Source organism: Chiloscyllium punctatum, chromosome 8 (assembly GCF_047496795.1).
Source record: "Chiloscyllium punctatum isolate Juve2018m chromosome 8, sChiPun1.3, whole genome shotgun sequence".
Taxonomy (NCBI): domain Eukaryota; kingdom Metazoa; phylum Chordata; class Chondrichthyes; order Orectolobiformes; family Hemiscylliidae; genus Chiloscyllium; species Chiloscyllium punctatum.
In genome coordinates this window covers 72857644-72876772 of record NC_092746.1, presented here as the reverse complement: position 1 = coordinate 72876772, position 19129 = coordinate 72857644, and the positions used below count along the sequence as shown (strand labels likewise).

The following is a 19129-nucleotide window of genomic DNA, read 5'->3' as shown; positions in this document are numbered from 1 at the left end:
GAAAGCACAGAAGGTCTCGTTGTGTGTGCAGAATGTTTAAAACATGAAATGAACTTGCAATAATGCTGTGCCAAAATGAGATAATGTAAATGAAACATCCTAACAGAGTTTACCTGCATATCCTTTTAAAGAATTATGCTCACAGTAAACAAAAAAATCAGATTCTGCTTTCACAGTTTGGTTTACCAGAATTCTAACAGAGCTGAAATATTGTGAACACTTTTGGGTCCCTTTTCTAAGGAAGGCATGGAGTCAGTTCTGAGAAGATTCACTGGGCTGATCCCAAAATGGAGAGATTGTCTTAAGAAGAGAGGTTGAGTAGGTTGTGCCTGTAGTCACAGAAGTTTAGAAAAATGAGTGCTATCTTATAGAAATATATAAGATCCTTAAGGGATTTGACAGGGTGGGTGTGGAAAGATTGTTTCCTCTTGTGGGAGGATCTAGTACCACAGGGCATAATATCAGAATAAGAATCACACAGAGGATCATTGCAATTGTTTATTTTTACTGATTTATATTTCAGTTCTCAATTGTTCCTTTCATTAATGAATTTTATCTCCATATGTTAGTTTTTCCAAGTGTGGTCCCTGTGCACATATTGTTGCAACTTTGCTCCCAGCACATCTCCAATGTTTTCTGTTGGGACATTGGCTAACTCAATTGATTAGATAGCTACAGTGTGGTTTCGGGTAAAATCAACAGTCCAGGTTCAATTCCCACTCCATTATGATCGTTTCCAATTCTGATCATGAATGGCAGTGGCATGGCACACCCAAGGTGATTATTGAAGGGATGACCAATCAGTGTCAGGGACACACACATACCACACAATTAGCATGACGTTTGAGGCCTAATGGGATGATACCAGCCCTCCATGTCAGAGGTTGACATTGCCAATGTAGACAAGAGAGAGACTGAGAAGATGCTTCAAGATGAGAGTGACTCCTCAAAGCTTATAAAATGCATTCATAAAATCTGTTGCATAAAACCCTTCATACCCTCTGGCAACAGCTGTGGCCCTTTGTTGGTCATAGAAGGTGGGCATTGTGTAGCAGTTTATTGAGGCGTTTGAAGTGCCAGCATCCAATCTGTAGTCAAGAAGCTGACTCCTTTCATCATCCATGTTCCAGCCACATAAGAAGCATGTCTGCCAGCAGGAAGGTCTCAAAGAATTCATTAATGGTTAAATTGCCTGCCTGTCACTTGTGGATGGAAAGGTGTTTCACACTTTAACTAGCAGAAGGGCCCACAGGTGGGAACACACCAGCAAACCCAGCACAGAGACTGGTGTTGAGAGCCACTCTGAAGTCATGTCTCCTCTGGAGACCCAAAATAATATACCATAATTTCTCAGATTCAGTAAATAGGAACTAGGAATATATTACCAAACTAAAAGAATGACGGAAAATGTAGGACTTTGGTGTTACAATGTTATTAGGAACCAAAAACAATGACAAAAGTATAATTTGCAATAGTTTAAATAATTAAATACTTGAAAAAGAAAAAAAGTTAAAACTGCAAAGGGAAAGGGAAGTTTCTTCTTTTTTGGCATAATATAATTCACATTTTCCCACCAAAATGGAAACCGAACTGCATTTCAAAATCAATCCTTTGAAAGAAGATATGCAAAGGGGTGCCAAAGAATGTAATATATATACATAATTAATAATATAACAGCCCATTGAGTTGAGGGTTGTATATTGGTATGGATGACTGGATAACTAATAGAAGTCAGAGAGTTGGGATAAGGAGGGCGACTGTAGGATGGCATCATAGGGATCACCACTGCAGCCACACCAATTTACAATATATATTAATGATTTGGATGAGGTGAGGCAATGAATGTACTATCAACAAGTTTGTAATGGCACAAAAATAGGTGGGAAGGAAAGTAGCTAGAATGAAAAAAATTGTCTAGACAGGGATATAACATTTTTTAATCACTTAGGCAATCATGGATTACAAGGAAAAGGCCGGAAAATGGAGTTAACGCTCTGGATTCTCGTTATCTCATTTCTGAAGGCTTCCCATTTTCCAGAAATACTTTTACCTGTGAACATCTGCCCCCAATCAGCTTTCGAAAGTTCTTGCCTAATACCGTCAAAATTGGTCTTTCTCCAATTTAGAACCTCAATTTTTAGATCTGGTCTATCCTTTTCCATATTAATTTAAATCTAATAGAATTATGGTCGCTGGCCCCAAAGCGCTCCCCCACTGACACCTCAGTCACCTGTTCTGCCTTATTTCCCAAGAGTAGGTCAGGTTTTGCACTTTCTCTAGTAGGTACATCCACAGACTGAATCAGAAAATTGTCTTGTACACACTTAACAAATTCCTCTCAATCCAAACCTTTAACACTATGGCAGTCCCAGTCGATGTTTGGAAAGTTAAAATCTCCTACCATAACAATCCTATTATTCTTTCAGATAGCTGAGATCTCCTTACAAGTTTGTTTCTCAATTTCCCTCTGACTACTAGGGGGTCTATAATACAATCCCAATAAGGTGATCATCCCTTTCTTATTTCTCAGCTTCACACAAATAATTTCCCTGGATGTATTTCCGGGAATATCCTCCCTCAGCACAGCTGTAACACTATCCCTTATCAAAAGTTCCTTAGAAACAAACCCAAAACAGCAGGCACAACACAACCAAAAACTATAGCCACATTACCTTAAATCAAAGACATATCAGAAATGATTTCCAGACTACTCAGACCCTTTGGAATCATGGTAGTCCACAAACCTACGAACACGCTTAAACAGCGACTAATGAAACTAAAGGATCCATTAGATACCACCAGCAAATCTAACATGATTTACAAGATACCATGCAAGAACTGTAAAAAACACTACATCAAACAAACAAGCAGGAAACCTGCCCACAGGATACATGAACACCAACTGGCCACCAAAAGACAAGACCCACTATCACTAGTTTCCATACATACACAAAATGAAGGACACCACTTTGATTGGGACAACACACATATCCTAGGACAGGTGAAACAATGACGTGCATGAGAATTCTTAGAGACATGGAATTCTACCAGAACTCCATCAATAAACACACATCGATTTAGATTCTATCTACCTTCCCTTGAAAAAAAAATTGGAAATGACATCACCCAGCTTAAGAAACCAAGACCTATAAATAGAGAGGCGGGATACACCGCCGAAGACTCTCACTGATGATGTTACCTAGTATAGTGACAAAATGTCTGAAATCAAACCTTCCAGCTCAGCGAACTAACTCATATACTTATCATCAACCTGAGCTACAAATATTCTCAACAATAACTAACATTGAAATGAGGCAAAAAGAAATGAGGTGGAAATTTCAGTCGGTGTTTTCCACATATCTATTGTAACTTTGGCAGAAGTATCACAAATACCCTGGAAGAAAGGTCAACAATTATTTACTGAGGTGTCTTAGGCTGTTTCACTGAAGCAATAGAGCCCTCCTTAGAAATTCACTGCTGAATAGTACAAAGTAGGCACAACATAAGCAATTTACTTGGTTATTTAACAGGTTTAATTCTATTTTGAAGAATGAATACTGTATTAGGTATACAAGATAGATTAAATTGATATGTAATATACTTGGAAAATACACTCTTACTTAAAAACTGTATACTATATATTTTATTTCTTTATTGATGTATTCATTACCATGACAAAATTTTGATTCGCTCCCTTCAGTTTTCCTTTACCTTTTACTCAATTTAATTTAGTGTATCAGTTTAGATTTTGATATAAGCATTCAGCTGGATAAAACTTAAAGTGGCTAACAGAATTTGATGCAATCTGTCTCCTAAATGTCAGTTCTCTTGAAAGCAGATTTTGCTTCTCTTCCACAGGAGGGACAGGAGCAGAATGTTCATCATCTCACTAAATATACCTCATTTTGAAACAAGATTGAGAGAAACTAGGAAGATCTGAGATGTCAGACACTCAATGAAAGGAACAAATACAAAAAAAATCTGGAAATACTCAATGGAACTTGCACTGTGGGGACAGAAATAGAGTTAATTGTTGGAATTTTCTCGGTTCTTTCAAGAGTTAGAAGAGATGTTCAAATGATGGTGAAAGACTCTGAAATCTGTAACCCATAATATCCTATATGACAGGGTTAACATAAGCCACATAAGCCAATGAAGGGATTGACATGCGTCAGAACATTCTTACTAAAAGAGAATGTGTAGGCGACAGCATTTGCTTCCATTTTATAATGAAAATATCTTTACTGAGTTGAGGGTTTAATCACACATATTTAAATAACAAATGATGTACTTAACATTTTGCACTGTTGAATTGCTGTAAATTGATCATTTACATAAAAATACAGAATAATTGTTGTTAAAGAACGGAAAATGTCATAAATTACTCAACTATCAGACAGCATCAGTGGAGAAAGAGGGAGGTCATTTTCCAAGTTGATTACCTTTAATCAGAACTGCAAAACACACCAAAAATACATGCAGGGAACAATTGGAGGCCACTTGGCCATTTGAGCCTGCTCCGCCATTCAATAAGATCAGTGCTGATCTGAGTTTAACCTCAACTCTATAGTCCTACTTATCCCCTATAATCTTCCATGTTCTTGGTAATCAAGAGGCTTTTGGCCTCTGCCTTAAAAATGTTTAAAACTCTACATCCAGTGACTTTTGAGGAAGGGAATTCCAAAGACTCAACACTCAGAGGAAAGATGTTTCCTCATCACTGTTTTGAACAGGCACCCCCTTATTTTTAAATTATGATTTTCCTAGTCTTAGATTGTGCTTTTAACATCCATCCAGTCAAATTCCATCAGGATCTTATGTGTTCCATCTCTGACTTTTCTAAACTCCAAAGAATACAGGCCCAGCCTGTTTAGCCTTTCCTCATAACACAATCCACTCATTCCAGCACAACATCACTTTGTTATAAAGTTAAATCACACAACACCAGGTTATAGTCCAACAGGTTGAATTGGAAGCACACTAGCTTTCGGAGCGATGCTCCTTCATCAGGTGGTTGTGACTATAACCTGGTGTTGTGTGATTTTTAACTTTGTACACCGACATCTCCAAATCATCATTTGGTTATGGCCTCCATAGAGACAGATTGAATTGTTTTTAAAATTCAAATATCCAAGTTAATAGCCTGAAGGAAAGACATGTGAACATTTCAGGTCTTAAGACTTTTACTGTAATAAAAGACAAAAACCTCTAGTGACTAAACATTATCTTGTGGGATGCTTATACTTTAAATCACAAAATAAAATGTTGTCCTTTTTAGTTTTAGTACAACTGAAAGAAATGCACTTCACAGGTATTTATTTTAAGTATCCTCCAAGTGGACATTCAACTTTCCCAAGTTCAAAGTTATTCTTACTCTAGTGATGGAGAGGGATAAGTGTGTACTACAGGGAAAGAGTTATAGCTGGGGGCAGGGAAATTATGATGCGTTGAGGCATGACTTAGGATGTGTGGATTGGAAAAGTAGATTCCAAGGCAAGAGCGTAATTGATATGTGGAACTTGTTCAAGGAGCAACTATTGAGTGTCCTTGATAAGTACATACCTATCAGGCAGGGAGGAAAGGGTCGTGTGAGGGAGCCGTGGTTTAATAAGGAGTTGGAATCCCTTGTTAAATGGAAGAGGGCGGCCTTTGTAAAGATGAGGCGTGAAGGTTCAATAGGGGCGATTGAGAGTTATAAGGTAGCCCGGAAGGACCTGAAGAGAGAGCTAAGAGCAGCAAGGAGGGGACATGAAAGGTCCTTAGTTGGTAGGATTAGGGAAAACCCTAAGGCTTTCTATAGGTATGTTAGGAATAAAAGAATGACTAGGGTAGGAATAGGTCCAATCAAGGATAGTAATGGGAAGTTGCGTGTGGAGGCTGAAGAGATTGGGGAGGCACTGAATGAATACTTTTCGTCAGTATTCACTCAGGAACAGGACATTGTTGTCGATATGAATACCGAGGCACGAATAAGTAGAATGAATGGCTTTGAGATATGTAGAGAAGAGGTGTTGGAAATTCTGGCAAGGGTGAAAATAGATAAGTCCCCTGGGCCTGATGGCATTTATCCTAGGATTCTCTGGGAAGCAAGGGAGGAGATTGCAGAGCCATTGGCCTTGATTTTTGTGTCCTCTTTGTCTACAGGAGTAGTGCCAGAGGACTGGAGGCTAGCAAACGTGGTTCCCTTGTTCAAGAAGGGGAGTAGGGATAATCCTAGTAACTATAGGCCAATGAGTCTCACTTCTGTTGTGGGCAAAGTCTTAGAGAGAATTGTAAGGGATAGGATTTATGCACATCTGGATAAGAATGATGTGATAAAGGATAATCAGCATGGTTTTGTGAAGGGCAGGTCGTGCCTCACAAACCTTATTGAATTCTTTGAGAAGGTGACTAAGGAGGTAGATGAGGGGAAAGCGGTAGATGTGGTATATATGGATTTTAGTAAGGCGTTTGATAAGGTCCCCCATGGTAGGCAACTGCAGAAAATACAGAGATATGGCATTGAGGGTGAGTTGGAGGTTTGGATTAGGAATTGGCTGGCTGGAAGAAGACAGAGGGTAGTAGTTGATGGCAAAGGTTCATCTTGGAGTGCCGTCACTAGCGGTGTTCTGCAAGGATCTGTTTTGGGACCATTGCTGTTTGTCATTTTTATAAATGACCTGGAGGATGGGTTAGAAGGTTGGGTGAGCAAGTTTGCGGATGATACGAAAGTCGGAGGAGTTGTAGACAGTGAGGAAGGATATGGCAGGTTACAGCGGGATATAGAGAAGCTGCAGAGCTGGGCAGAAAGGTGGCAAATGGAGTTCAATGTAGCTAAGTGTGAGGTGATTCACTTTGGTAAGAGTAATAAAAAGATGGATTACTGGGCTAATGGTAGACTACTTGGTAGTGTGGAAGAGCAGAGGGATCTTGGTGTCCATGTACACAGATCTCTGAAAGTTGCCACCCAGGTAAATAGTGCAGTGAAGAAGGCATATGGCGTACTGGCTTTTATTGGTAGAGGAATTGAGTTCCGGAGTCCTGAGGTCATGCTGCAGTTGTATAAGACTCTGGTGCGGCCGCATCTGGAATATTGTGTGCAGTTTTGGTCGCCATACTATAGGAAGGATGTGGAGGCACTGGAACGGGTGCAGAGGAAGTTTACCAGGATGTTGCCTGGTATGGTAGGAAGATCCTATGAGGAAAGGCTGAGGCACTTGGGGTTGTTTTCATTGGAGAAAAGAAGGTTTAGGGGTAACTTGATAGAGGTGTACAAGATGATTAGGGGGTTAGATAGGGTTGACAGTGAGAACCTTTTTCCACGTATGGAGTCAGCTATTACAAGGGGGCATAGCTTTAAATTAAGGGGGGGTAGATATAGGACTGATGTTAGGGGTAGGTTCTTCACTCAGCGAGTCGTAAGTTCATGGAATGCCCTGCCAGTAGCAGTAGTGGACTCTCCCTCTTTATGGGTATTTAAGCGGGCATTGGATAGGTATATGGAGGATAGTGGGTTAGTGTAGGTTAGGTGGGCTTTGATCGGCGCAACATCGAGGGCCGAAGTGCCTGTACTGTGCTGTATTCTTCTATGTTCTATGTTCTATGTTCTATGTTCTTGGCTCCTGAGAATTTATTTGCCTTTTTCTATTGTCAGCCTGACAACTTCTAGACTCAGAAAAATCATTCACAGTGAAAATATTACTGAAGATCATCTTCTGGTGCAAACTAGGCAAATCTTCCAGCCTCATTTAATTTTTCATAAATTTGGCTTTTCAATCCAAGTGCAGGTTTCCACCTGCACTATGATGTGGTAAACCATAAAACTCCTCAGCCTTCAGCTACTCTCTCTCTTCCCTCTCTCCCCGCAATCCTGGCAGACAAATAGTGTCTGAGTTTTCAGGACTATCAATGTGGGATTAATGATGTAACAATGCTAAAGCGCCTACTAGCTGAAGCCCAACTGGTCTTCAAACAGGCAATACAAATGATTTTATCATTGGAAAATGCAGCAAGTGGAGCATATGAGTTGCAAGGTATTCCAATGGAAGTGGACACCCTCGCCAGTCCGACTGAGCTTGGGGAAAACCATTTGAGTGAAGGTAATTGCATAGCCTTACTTAGAACATATCCTGAACAGAGGGACTCTAAATCAGTCCACCGCAAAACCGCAAAACAAAGCCAATCCTTGGCCAAATGGTTAAAATTTTCTTCAGGATCCAGGCCAGCAAGCCATTATAGTTCCTGCCAGTATGCAGACTAGAGATAGTAAAGGAGTCTTACAAGGCCTGACTTGAGTAAGACAACTCATAGGTTGGCATCCAGGAGAATGCACACCCTGGAAAGTCCAACTACATCTGATTTGGAACAGTTAAGTTGCTTAGCAACATTCAAATCAGAGCAAATCAAAATAAACAACTGGTTAAATGGTCACATGGTACTCAATGGTGATCAATGCTGGCACAAAAGTAATTGCAGAGCCAGATTTTAATAAAATTCGCTCTGGACTCCAACCCTTAAGTTTGCATAAGACCTGAGCTAGACTGAGAACCTATACTGGGGAGCCATTACAGATTAAGGGTACAATGTCAGTTCCAGTCTCTTATGAGCAGTAGTTGGTTCAGTTATTATTGATCATAGTAAAAGGCTCAGGCCCAAGCTTGATGGGGCAAAATTGGTTGAGGAAGATTCACCTTGATTGGCTCAACATTTTTTGATTAGAAAATGGCTGCCTGAGTGAGGTCCTAAACAAATACCAAAACATTTTTTGGGAAAGTCAGGGAGCCAAGGCCACTTTGCACGTTGACCAGGAAGCAATTCCATGATTCTGCAAGGTCCGTCCAGTGCGGTTGGCCTGAAGGGCAAAAGTAGAGGCAGAAATCAAGAAGCTGGAAGGCACAGAAATCATCAAACCAGTCCAGTTTACACTGGTCTTACCAATTGTGAGCCTGATGGGTTGGTTCATCTTTGTGGGGATTTTAAACAAACAGTAAACTGCTTTTCACAGCAGGATAGACATTTAATCCTTCACATAAAGTAATTATCTGCAAAGCTGGCAGGAGGACTGTCGCAAATGAAGCTAGATGAGGATTCCCAAATGTATGCTGCAATTAATACCCATAAGGGTGTGTACCAATATATGAGACTGCCTTTTGGGGGATCATCAACCTGTGCCATTTTCCAGCAGACAAGGCAAAACATTTTACAAGGTCTACCCGAGGTTGACACTTATCTAGATGATTGCTGCTGAAAAATGTGTTGCTGGAAAAGTGCAACAGGTCAGGCAGCATCCAAGGAGCAGCAGAATCGACGTTTCGGGCATAAGCCTTATCTAGATGATGTGCTAATGACTGGGAAGACCAATAAAACATTTAGAAAACTTGAACATGAGCATTTCTCCAAGGTGGGTGTACACCTTAGGAGGAAGCAAAAGTGTTCCAGGTATCTCAGGTGACCTACTTGGGCTACAGAGTCAACAAGACTGAGTTACTCTCGTTGGAAGATAAAGTGAGGGTGATTAAATGTTCCCTGGCTCCCATGTCAGTACGAGAGCTTAGGTCTTCCCTTGGATTGGTGAATTGTTATGGAAAGTTCATACATATTCTGGCCCTCATCACGGCACCTTTGCATTTCTTAAAAAAGGGTCAGCATTGTAAATGGTCACATAGCCGAGCCATAGCTTTCAGGGAAGTGAAGAAGAAGCTAACATCCTCTAACATGTTGGCACACCCTGATCCCAAATGAGATCTGGTATTGACATGAGATGCCTACCCATACAGCATCGGGTAGTATTAGTTCATAAGTGGCCCAATGGAGAGGAACACCCAATCATGTGTACATCCAGGACTTTGGCTAATACAGAATATAAGTATGCCCAGCGAGAGAAGGAAGGTTTGGCGGTCATATTTAGAGTGAGGAAGTTCCACCAATACCTTTATGGATGTAAATTTGCAATAGTAACAGACCACAAACCCCTGTTAGGTCTACTTAAAGAGGACAAGGGAGTACAGCTCATAGCTTCAGGTCAAATTCAACAGTGGTCTGTCATACTAAGTGCATATAATTACAACTTGGAGCAACATCCAGGAGGGAGTGAGGACTGCAAATGCTGGAGATCAGAGTCAAAAAGTGTGGTGCTGGAAAAGTACAGCAGGTCAGGCAGCATCCAAGGAGCTGGAGAATTGGCGTTTCAGGCATAAGCCTGATGAAGCGCTTATGCCCAAAACATCAATTTCCCTGCTCCTCAGATGCTGCCTGACCTGCTGTCCTTTTCCAACACCACACTTTTCAACACCGTCCAACAGGCCAAATAGCAAATACAGATGCATTAAGCTGCCTCCCGCTGGCAGATACTGGTATTGCCACTGGAAGAGTCTGTAGTAGTTTTAAATTTTCTGGACACACTTTCAGTCAAAGCCAACAATATCAGACTTTTGATGCAGAAAGATCCTCCAGTCCTGGCAACAATGAAAGAGCTGGTGGTGATGGGGGAATCCAAGGGGCTGGTCAAAATCAGAATTGATCCATTTTTGGACCCAGAGAGACCAGATCACAGTAAAGGATGTCATATTGTTATGGGAGCAAGAGTGAATGTCCCGAGCAAAGGTTGCCACCAAATACTGGTTGAACTCTACCAGGGTCATCCAGGGATTCCCAAAATGAAGATGTTTGTGAGATGTTATGTCTGGTGGAAAGTATTGAATGCAGACATAGCCCGTGTTGGTGGGACAGTGCCCAGAGTGCCCAACAAGGACAGAATTTGCTGCTAGCAGCTCTCCTTTCATTCATGGAAATGGCCAGGTAAACCCTGGAGTCAGCTACATGCCAACTGTGCAGGTCCTTTCATGGGCTCAATATTCTTAGTCATTGTGGACACCCATTCAAAATGGCTGAATGTGCATCGTGTTTATTTGTCAAACATGGGAATGACGGTAGAAAAACTGCACACATCTTTTGCAATACATAGACTCCTGGAGGTTTTGGTCACAAATAACAGGCCATTGTTTACCAGCAGAAAATTTGACTATTTCCTAAAGTTGAATGGTATTCACCATATAAAGACTGCTCCAAACCATCCATCATCAAATCGTCTGGCAGGAAGAACAATCTAAACATTGAAGGCAGGCTTAAAGTAACAGCCTACAGCTTCTCTAGATATCAAATTTTCCAGTTCCTGTTTGATTATGGGACGACCCCTCACACAACTACAGGGATAGTTCCAGCCGAGTTGCTAACAGGGAGAAGACTCCACACCAGGTTAAATCTGATCTTCCTAGACCTGGGGTGTCTGGTGGTGAAATGGCATCAGGAATGCCAATTCCTGACACAGCACTCCCCTCAATGAGAGAAAGTTTATTTCAGGAGAAAAGGTTTAATTTATGAATCACAGGAATGGCCTGGCATGGATAGGATGCAAGGTCAGGCCCAGTGACGTATAAAGTTCAGGTCAGTGCAACGGTCCTGAACAAGCACATGAACCATATGGAAGCTGCAAACTCGCAAACGGTGCGGGAGCAAAATATGCCCGGCTCCTCGACAGCCTTTCTGACGGTTTTGGAACCCATGGGTTCTCGCTCTCCATCAACTGTTAAAGATACCTAAGAATCTGAGATCGACAAGGTGGATGTCACCATCTCGATGCCTTTGATACCTGAAGAAGAGAGTGAATGTTTTCTGAGATGCTTTGGTTGCAACAGGTAAGATATTGTGCATGACATGTCACCTGTATCAGAGGCTGAGTTGGAAGAGCCTGACCTGGTGCTGAAATGGTCCAGGAGGAGCTACAAAAAGAGGAGCCATCCTATGTTGTCGGACTCAGAGAAGGGAGGGTGTAGTGATTCCAATGAGGTCAGCTGGATGGACCTCCTACATTGAGTTCCCTGGTTGGACCAGATTAACAGCCCCAACCAGGGAGTTCTGGCTGACAGATATAAACAGGAATGTCAGAGGTTCTGTTCACTCAGAGCTGGCTTTGAGGAAGTTGAATCAGTGTCAAGGACTCTCCATGTGTAAATAAAGAGAGACTTGGTGATGGGATACCGACCTCTGTGGAGTTATTTTAGTCCGAAAACATTGTTTTGCAAATCTCATAATTGTAACAGCTTGGTTGACTTACTCTACCAGTTTGACCGCATTAGTGTGCTTGTTGGCAGGCCAGAGGCAGTCTGAGTCCAGACTGGTCTGGGAGATGAGTCCTGGAGGTGAGTCACGGGCCATAGGCCAGTACAAAGAGGCAGCGAGGCCTCAATTCCTGAGGCCCGGTGGAAACAGACTGTGATTTGAATACTTTTTAAAAATACTTTTTATCCTTATTCTCGACTTCAAGTAATTCAAGTACTTCTTAAAACTTTGTATTCCTATGCTGAACTATGTTCTTTACTCTTTCAATTCTGTAACAAACACTTAAGTATTCCATACCTAGGTACCCTGTACCTAAGATGGCACTAAAGCAGCGACTTTATAAACATTTCACTGCACTCATTTGAGTGCATGTGACAATAAAGGCTACTCTGTCGTTGGGACAAATGTTATTTGTTACTTGCTGCATGGCCACTTCAGTTTCCAACAACACTCTGTCTCTCAGTGACATCAAAATGATGTGACTTGCAAATATCCTAGATTGGAGAAGGTCTTTATCTCTTGGTATAATGATAGAGTTTAAGTTGATCCAAATTTACATGGTTTCTGCATAACAGATTTTCACATGTGGCCTTAGTTCTGCTTACTGAGGATACTGCACATTACATACACACAGCTGAAGACACACACAGAATACATTAGATACAGAGTGACTAAAGGTGAAGCTTATACTGGAACATTATATGTTGTGATGGCATCTAACTGTCTTAAAGGTATAAGTCAGTCTGGTTTGGAATCTAGCTCATAATACAATACCTACTGATAGTAAGTTATGTTCTTGAATTATCAAATATAATTTTTAAATACTTTTCATATGATGGGGCTTCCCAAGCAACGACCCAAATAGTCAGTGGAGTGTGCATCTTGCTGACAGAGATAGAGCCCACAACCATGGACTATTTCGTATGTTGTGTTGTACCTCACAGATAATACACAATTTACCTTTAGGAGACGTGCCCATGAGATTATCCCCTGATCATAGCATATAACCTGACAGTATAAAGGTCTCAGTCTCCATCTTACTCAGGTCGGTCTCTGTCTCTCTCTCTTGCAGAATGACACGCTGAGGAAGTATGCTGCAGTTCACATCCAAATTATTTAACATGAGCCTAATCACAGTCTTTGATTATAATCCATACAGTAGATACCAGGGGAGGTAATAAAGAGTTATTGAATGTTTCAGGGTCATGAGAGTCTAGATTAGAGTGGTGGTGGAAAAGCACAGCAGGTCAGGCAGCATCCACGGAGCAGTAAAATCGACATTTCGGGCAAAAGCCCTTTGTCAGGAGTGGAGGCAGGGAGCCTCCAGGATGGAGAGATAAATGGTGGGTGGGGGGGGAGGGGGGGGTTCAGGCTGGGGAGAAGGTAGCAAAGAGTACAAGAGGCAAATGGGGTGAGAATGGAGGTGATAGGTCAGAGAGGACGGTGGGGGAAGGTAGCAAAGATGTAATTTATTGCATCCATTGTTCCCGATGCGGTCTCCTCTACATTGGGGAGACTGGACGCCTCCTCGCAGAGCGCTTTAGAGAACATCTCCGGAACACCTGCACCAATCAACCCCACCGTCCCGTGGCCCAACATTTCAACTCCCCCTCCCACTCTGCCGAGGACATGCAGGTCCATGGCCTCCTCCACCGCTGCTCCCTCACCATCCGACATCGGGAGGAAGAACGCCTCATCTTCTGCCTCAGAACACTTCAACCCCAGAGCATCAATGTAGACTTCACTAGTTTCCTCATTTCCCCTCCCCCCACCTTACCTCAGTTCCAACCTTTCAGCTCAGCACTGTCCTCATGACCTGTCCTATCTGCCAATCTCCCTTCCCACTAGTGGGTGGCACGGTGGCACAGTGGTTAGCACTGCTGCCTCACAGCGCCGGAGACCCGGGTTCAATTCCCGCCTCAGGCGACTGACTGTGTGGAGTTTGCACGTTCTCCCCGTGTCTGCGTGGGTTTCCTCCGGGTGCTCCGGTTTCCTCCCACAGTCCAAAAAATGTGCAGGTTAGGTGAATTGGCTCTGCTAAATTGCCCGTAGTGTTAGGTAAGGGGTAGATGTAGATGTAGGGGTATGGGTGGGTTACGCTTCGGCGGGGCGGTGTGGACTTGTTGGGCTGAAGGGCCTGTTTCCACACTGTAAGTAATCTAATCTAATCTAATCTATCTGCTCCACCCTCCCCTCTGACCTATCACCTCCATCCCCATCCCCATTCACCTATTGTACTCTTTGCTACCTTCTCCCCAGCCCCACCTCCCCCCATTTATCTCTCCACCCTGGAGGCTCCTTGCCTCCATCCCTGATGAAGGGCTTTTGCTCGAAACATCGATTTTCCTGCTCCTCGGATGCTGCCTGACCTGCTGTGATTTTCCAGCACCACTCTGATCGAGATCCTGGTTTCCTGCATCTGCAGTCCTCACTTTTGCCTTAGTGCCACAAGAGCTAACTTAAGTATCATCCCATCATTCCTAAATACAAATACACATTCCCTAGACTTTTTTTAAATTACAAATTGTGCTTATTGTATTGCTTCCATTTCAAACACCATCACAACTTCTCCCTTTGCTTTATTGAGTGATGAGTCACAATATTAACATCTAATGTCAGTTGTATATATCTAATATAGCAATTGTATACATTACAGCATAATGATAACAGGTAGAAAAGAAAACAACAAAAATCTTCCAATTAAATCTCAGTTTAATACTAAATGTAATAACATGTGGCAACACTGACCTCTGGAGGATATTCTTAGTAAAAGTGTTTTCCACTTTTTAAATACAGTTAAAAATCACACAACATCGGGATATCGTCCAACAGGTTTATTTGAACGTACTAGTTTTTGAAGCACTGCCCCTTCATCAGGTAGCTGATCCTATTCCACAGCAACCTGATGAAGGAGCAGTGCTCCAAAAGCTAGTACTTCCAAATAAACCTGTAGGACTATAACCTGGTGTTGTGTGATTTTTAACTTTGTGCACCCCAGTCCAACACCGGCACGTCCACATCATGACTTTTAAATATGTTCAACCACAACATTCTATTGAGCACAATCAGTTATATTATGAGATGTTTATTATTTGAAATTGAGTATTTTCACCCATAATTTAAATCCATACTATTATACACATACATCAGGACTGTAAGATCATGCTGATTTTTTTTTACACAAAGTTATAAAATTACTATAAAATAGCATAACAATTTTATGATATACTAACAATAAATTGAATAAACAAACTATTACTCTACTCCACAGTTTAAAAGGAAAAAAAATAAAAAGTTACCCATACTACAATTCAATAAATAATTAAACAAAAACAAACAGAATTAGATTGGATTGAACCAAGCCAAGTTAAACTAAATTAAGTTAGAACACTCAGTACAATTCCACCAAAGCTCCCCATCATCGGGAGCATCAGTTGGCACACCCATATATATTCAAGATTCTTCCTCTCAGGGGCCCCCAGCCTGCCAGACCCAGCCCCCACGGCCATACAAAGGCCCTGACCAATACAGCCAACAAGTCTGCGTCTATATAGTTCAAAAAGGGCAGCCAAGAGTTGAGTTTTCTAGCGCATCATACTTGTAAGGAAGTTCAGTGGAATGTGCTCCATAACTAACCTACACTGCCCCAAGAATCCTGGGATATTTTCCGACACCCAACTCATCAGAATGTTCTCCCTCGCTCAACATGAAAGAATATTAAACAGTTTCTTCCCATGAGCGTCCAAAAAGGGGAGATTTGGCAGACCCAAGAGGAAGGACACTGGATCTACCTTGATGACGATTCCCAAGACCCCTTCCAAAACACTCACTATAGCACCCCATTACCTGCGAAGTTTGTGGCATGACCACAAGCAATGAGTCAGAGTACCAATATCTATTTTACATTTGGGGCACACTGGTGATGCTCCTGTATTAAATTTCACAAGCCAGTCCAGCGCTAAATAAGCCCTGTGGAGTACCTTCAGTTGTATACCCTGCATCTTATTACAAATCGAAATCTTTCTTACGTTCTCTCAAATACCCTCCCATGCCTCTGACAAGACCTCCACCACCAGTTCTTGAGTCCAGATCCCGCACAGCCGCTCAATGTCCTTTAAGACACTACCTCCTCATAAATGATAGAGGGTACTGGTCGAGAGAGTACCTGTGGACTGAAGTACTCTCCTCTCCACATCAGACTTATGGGGACTAAACAATAATGTAGTCTTTTTCTGTATAAAGTTCCTAAACTGAAAATAACAAGAGGTCCCTCCTAGATAGTTCATATTTCTGGCTCAGCTGCTCGAAAGACATCATGACCTCCCCATCAAATAGATCTCCCAGATCCTAAAGCCAGAATCCGTCGATCCCAGCCGGAATCCTGGCATTCTTACTAGGGAAGTAAAAAGGGAAGTTATTTTTGTAAATTGCCCGCACTTTGTATCATTATTCTCCATGCTTTAACCGCATTAAGGACAATCTGGTTTCTGCAATGCTCCATGACAATCCTCACCTCATCCATAAACAATAAATTATTGAGGAGGCATTTTGCCTGGGAGGCCTCAATGTCCAGCCAAATTGACCTCAGGTCCTGGCAAGCCCAGTCTGCCACACAGGATAAGAGGGAATTTAATTGATATTTCTTAAAATTTGGAAAGTCCACACCCCCCATCCCCTGCGGAAGCTGCAATTTGCCAGGCTTAATAAGAGGCCGCCTGTGATGCCAGATAAAAGAACCGAGCCAACTGATAAGCCTCCGTAGCGCCTGCCTAGGTAGCGTCAAAGGGAGTATTCACATGGGATATAATAAACGAGGAAGAACATTAATTCTAATCAGAGCTATTCTACTCAGCCATGATATCAGAAGAGCCTCCCAGCGCTGAAGATCCTGTCTTATCTTCTCTAGCAACTGCACAAAATTAGCTTTGTATAGTTGATCAAATGCAGGAGTAATAAAAATGCCTAAATGCAGGATGCCTTCCTGTGACCACCTAAAAGGGAATCGGATTCCACCCCCAAGATCAGGTTGTCCAACAAGATGCTCCCCCCACCCCCCCACCCCCCCCAACAGCTCTGGCCTCCGACTTTGTAAAATTGATTTTATATCCCAAGAAAGAACCAAGTAAATTAATTACTCATTAAATGGGGCACAGATATTGGCGGGTGAGTTAGAAAAAGAACATCATTTGCACAAAGGGTGATCTTATGCCCCCCGATCCCACGTCCACAGCACTTACATTGGGGTCCCTCTGGATAGCCTCTGCCAACTGCTCAATCACTAATGTAAACAAGATCATGCTGATCTTTATTAATAATTAGACCATAAGACATAGGAGTAGAAGTAAGTCTATTCGGCCCATCAAGTCCACTCCACCATTTAATCATGGCTGATGGGCATTTTAACGCCACTTACCCGGACTCTCCCCATAGTCCTTTATTCCTTGTGAGATCAAGAATTTATCAATCTCTGCCTTGAAAACATTTAATGTCCCTCCGTCCACTGCACTCCATGGCAATGAATTCCATAGGTCCACCACTCTCTGGCTGAAGAAATGTCTCCTCATGTCCATTCTAAATTGACCCCTTCTAATTCTAAGGTTGTGCCCCTGGGACCTAGTCTCCCCACCTAACGGAAACAACTTCCCAGCGTCCACCCTTTCTAAGCCATGTATTATTTTTTAAGTTTCTATTAGATCTCTCCTCAACCTTCTAAACTCTAATGAACACAATCCCAGGACCCTCAGCTGTTCATCGTACGTCAAGCCCACCATTCCAGGGGTCACCTCAATGAATTTTTGCTGGATACGCTCCAGTGCCAGTATGTCCTTCCTGAGGTGTGGGGCCCAAAATTGGACACAATATTCTAAATGAGGCCTAACTAGAGCTTTGTAAAGTCTCAGAAACACATCGCTGCTTTTATATTCCAACCCTCTTGAGATAAATGACAACATTACATTCGCTTTCTTATTCATGGACACAACCTGCAAGTTAACTTTTAGACAATCCTGGACTAGCACTCATAGATCTCTTTGTACTTTGGCTTTATGACTTTTCTTACCGTTTAGAAAATAGTCCATGTCTGTATTCATTTTCCCCAAGTGTAAGACTTTGCATTCGCTCACGTTGAATTTCATCAGCCATTTCCTGGACTACTCTCCTAAACTGTATAAAACTTTCTGCAGCCTCCCCACCTCCTTAATACTATCTGCTTGTCTGCCTAACGTTAGATCATCAACAAACTTCGCCAGAATGCCCCCAGTCCCTTCATCCAGATCATTAATATATAAAGTGAACAGCTGTGGCCCCAACACTGAACCCTGCAGGACACTACTTGTCACGAGCTGCCATTCCAAAAAAGAACCTTCTATCCCAATTCTCTGCCTTCTGTCAGACAGCTGATGCTCAATCCATGCCAGTAGCTCACTTCAAACACCTTGGGCCCTCACCTTACTCAGCAGCCTCTCATGAGGCACATTATCAAAGGCATTTTGGAAATCTAGATAGATAACATCCACTGAGTTTCCCTGGTCTACCCTACTTGTTACCTCTTCAAAGAATTCTAACAGGTTTGTCAGGCACAACCTCCCCTTACTAAATCCATGCTGATCTGTTCTAATCGGATCCTGCATTTCCAAGAATTTAGAAATCTTATCCTTAACGATGGACTCTAGAATTTTACAAACAACTGAGGTTAGGCTAATCGGCCTATAATTTTCCATCTTTTGTCTTGATCCTTTCTTGAACAAGGGGGTTACAACAGTGATTTTCCAATCATCTGGGACTTTCCCTGACTCCAGTGATTTTTTGAAAGATCACAACCAATGCCTCTGCTATTTCCTCAGATCCACCTCCCTCAGATCTCTAGGATGTAGCCCATCAGGGCTAGGAGATTTATCACTTTTCAGACCTTTTGTCTTTTCTAGCACTTTCTCTTTTGTAATGACTACCATAGTCAACTCTGTCCCCGACTCTCCTTAATTGTTGGGATATTACTCATGTCTTCCACTGTGAAGACTGAACAAAGTTCTTACTA

At 42.1% G+C, this 19129-nt stretch overlaps 1 protein-coding gene across 1 annotated transcript in view; it reads left to right on the top strand.

The window, feature by feature from the left end:
* Positions 1-19129, top strand: part of LOC140480647 (leucine-rich repeat and death domain-containing protein 1-like) — a 258495-nt gene that overhangs the window by 160843 nt on the left and 78523 nt on the right. The window contains exon 4 of the transcript XR_011961358.1: positions 3859-4261. The gene's annotated coding sequence lies outside the window, so the exon portion shown is untranslated. Of the gene's footprint in view, positions 1-3858 lie in introns of the transcript that reaches the window.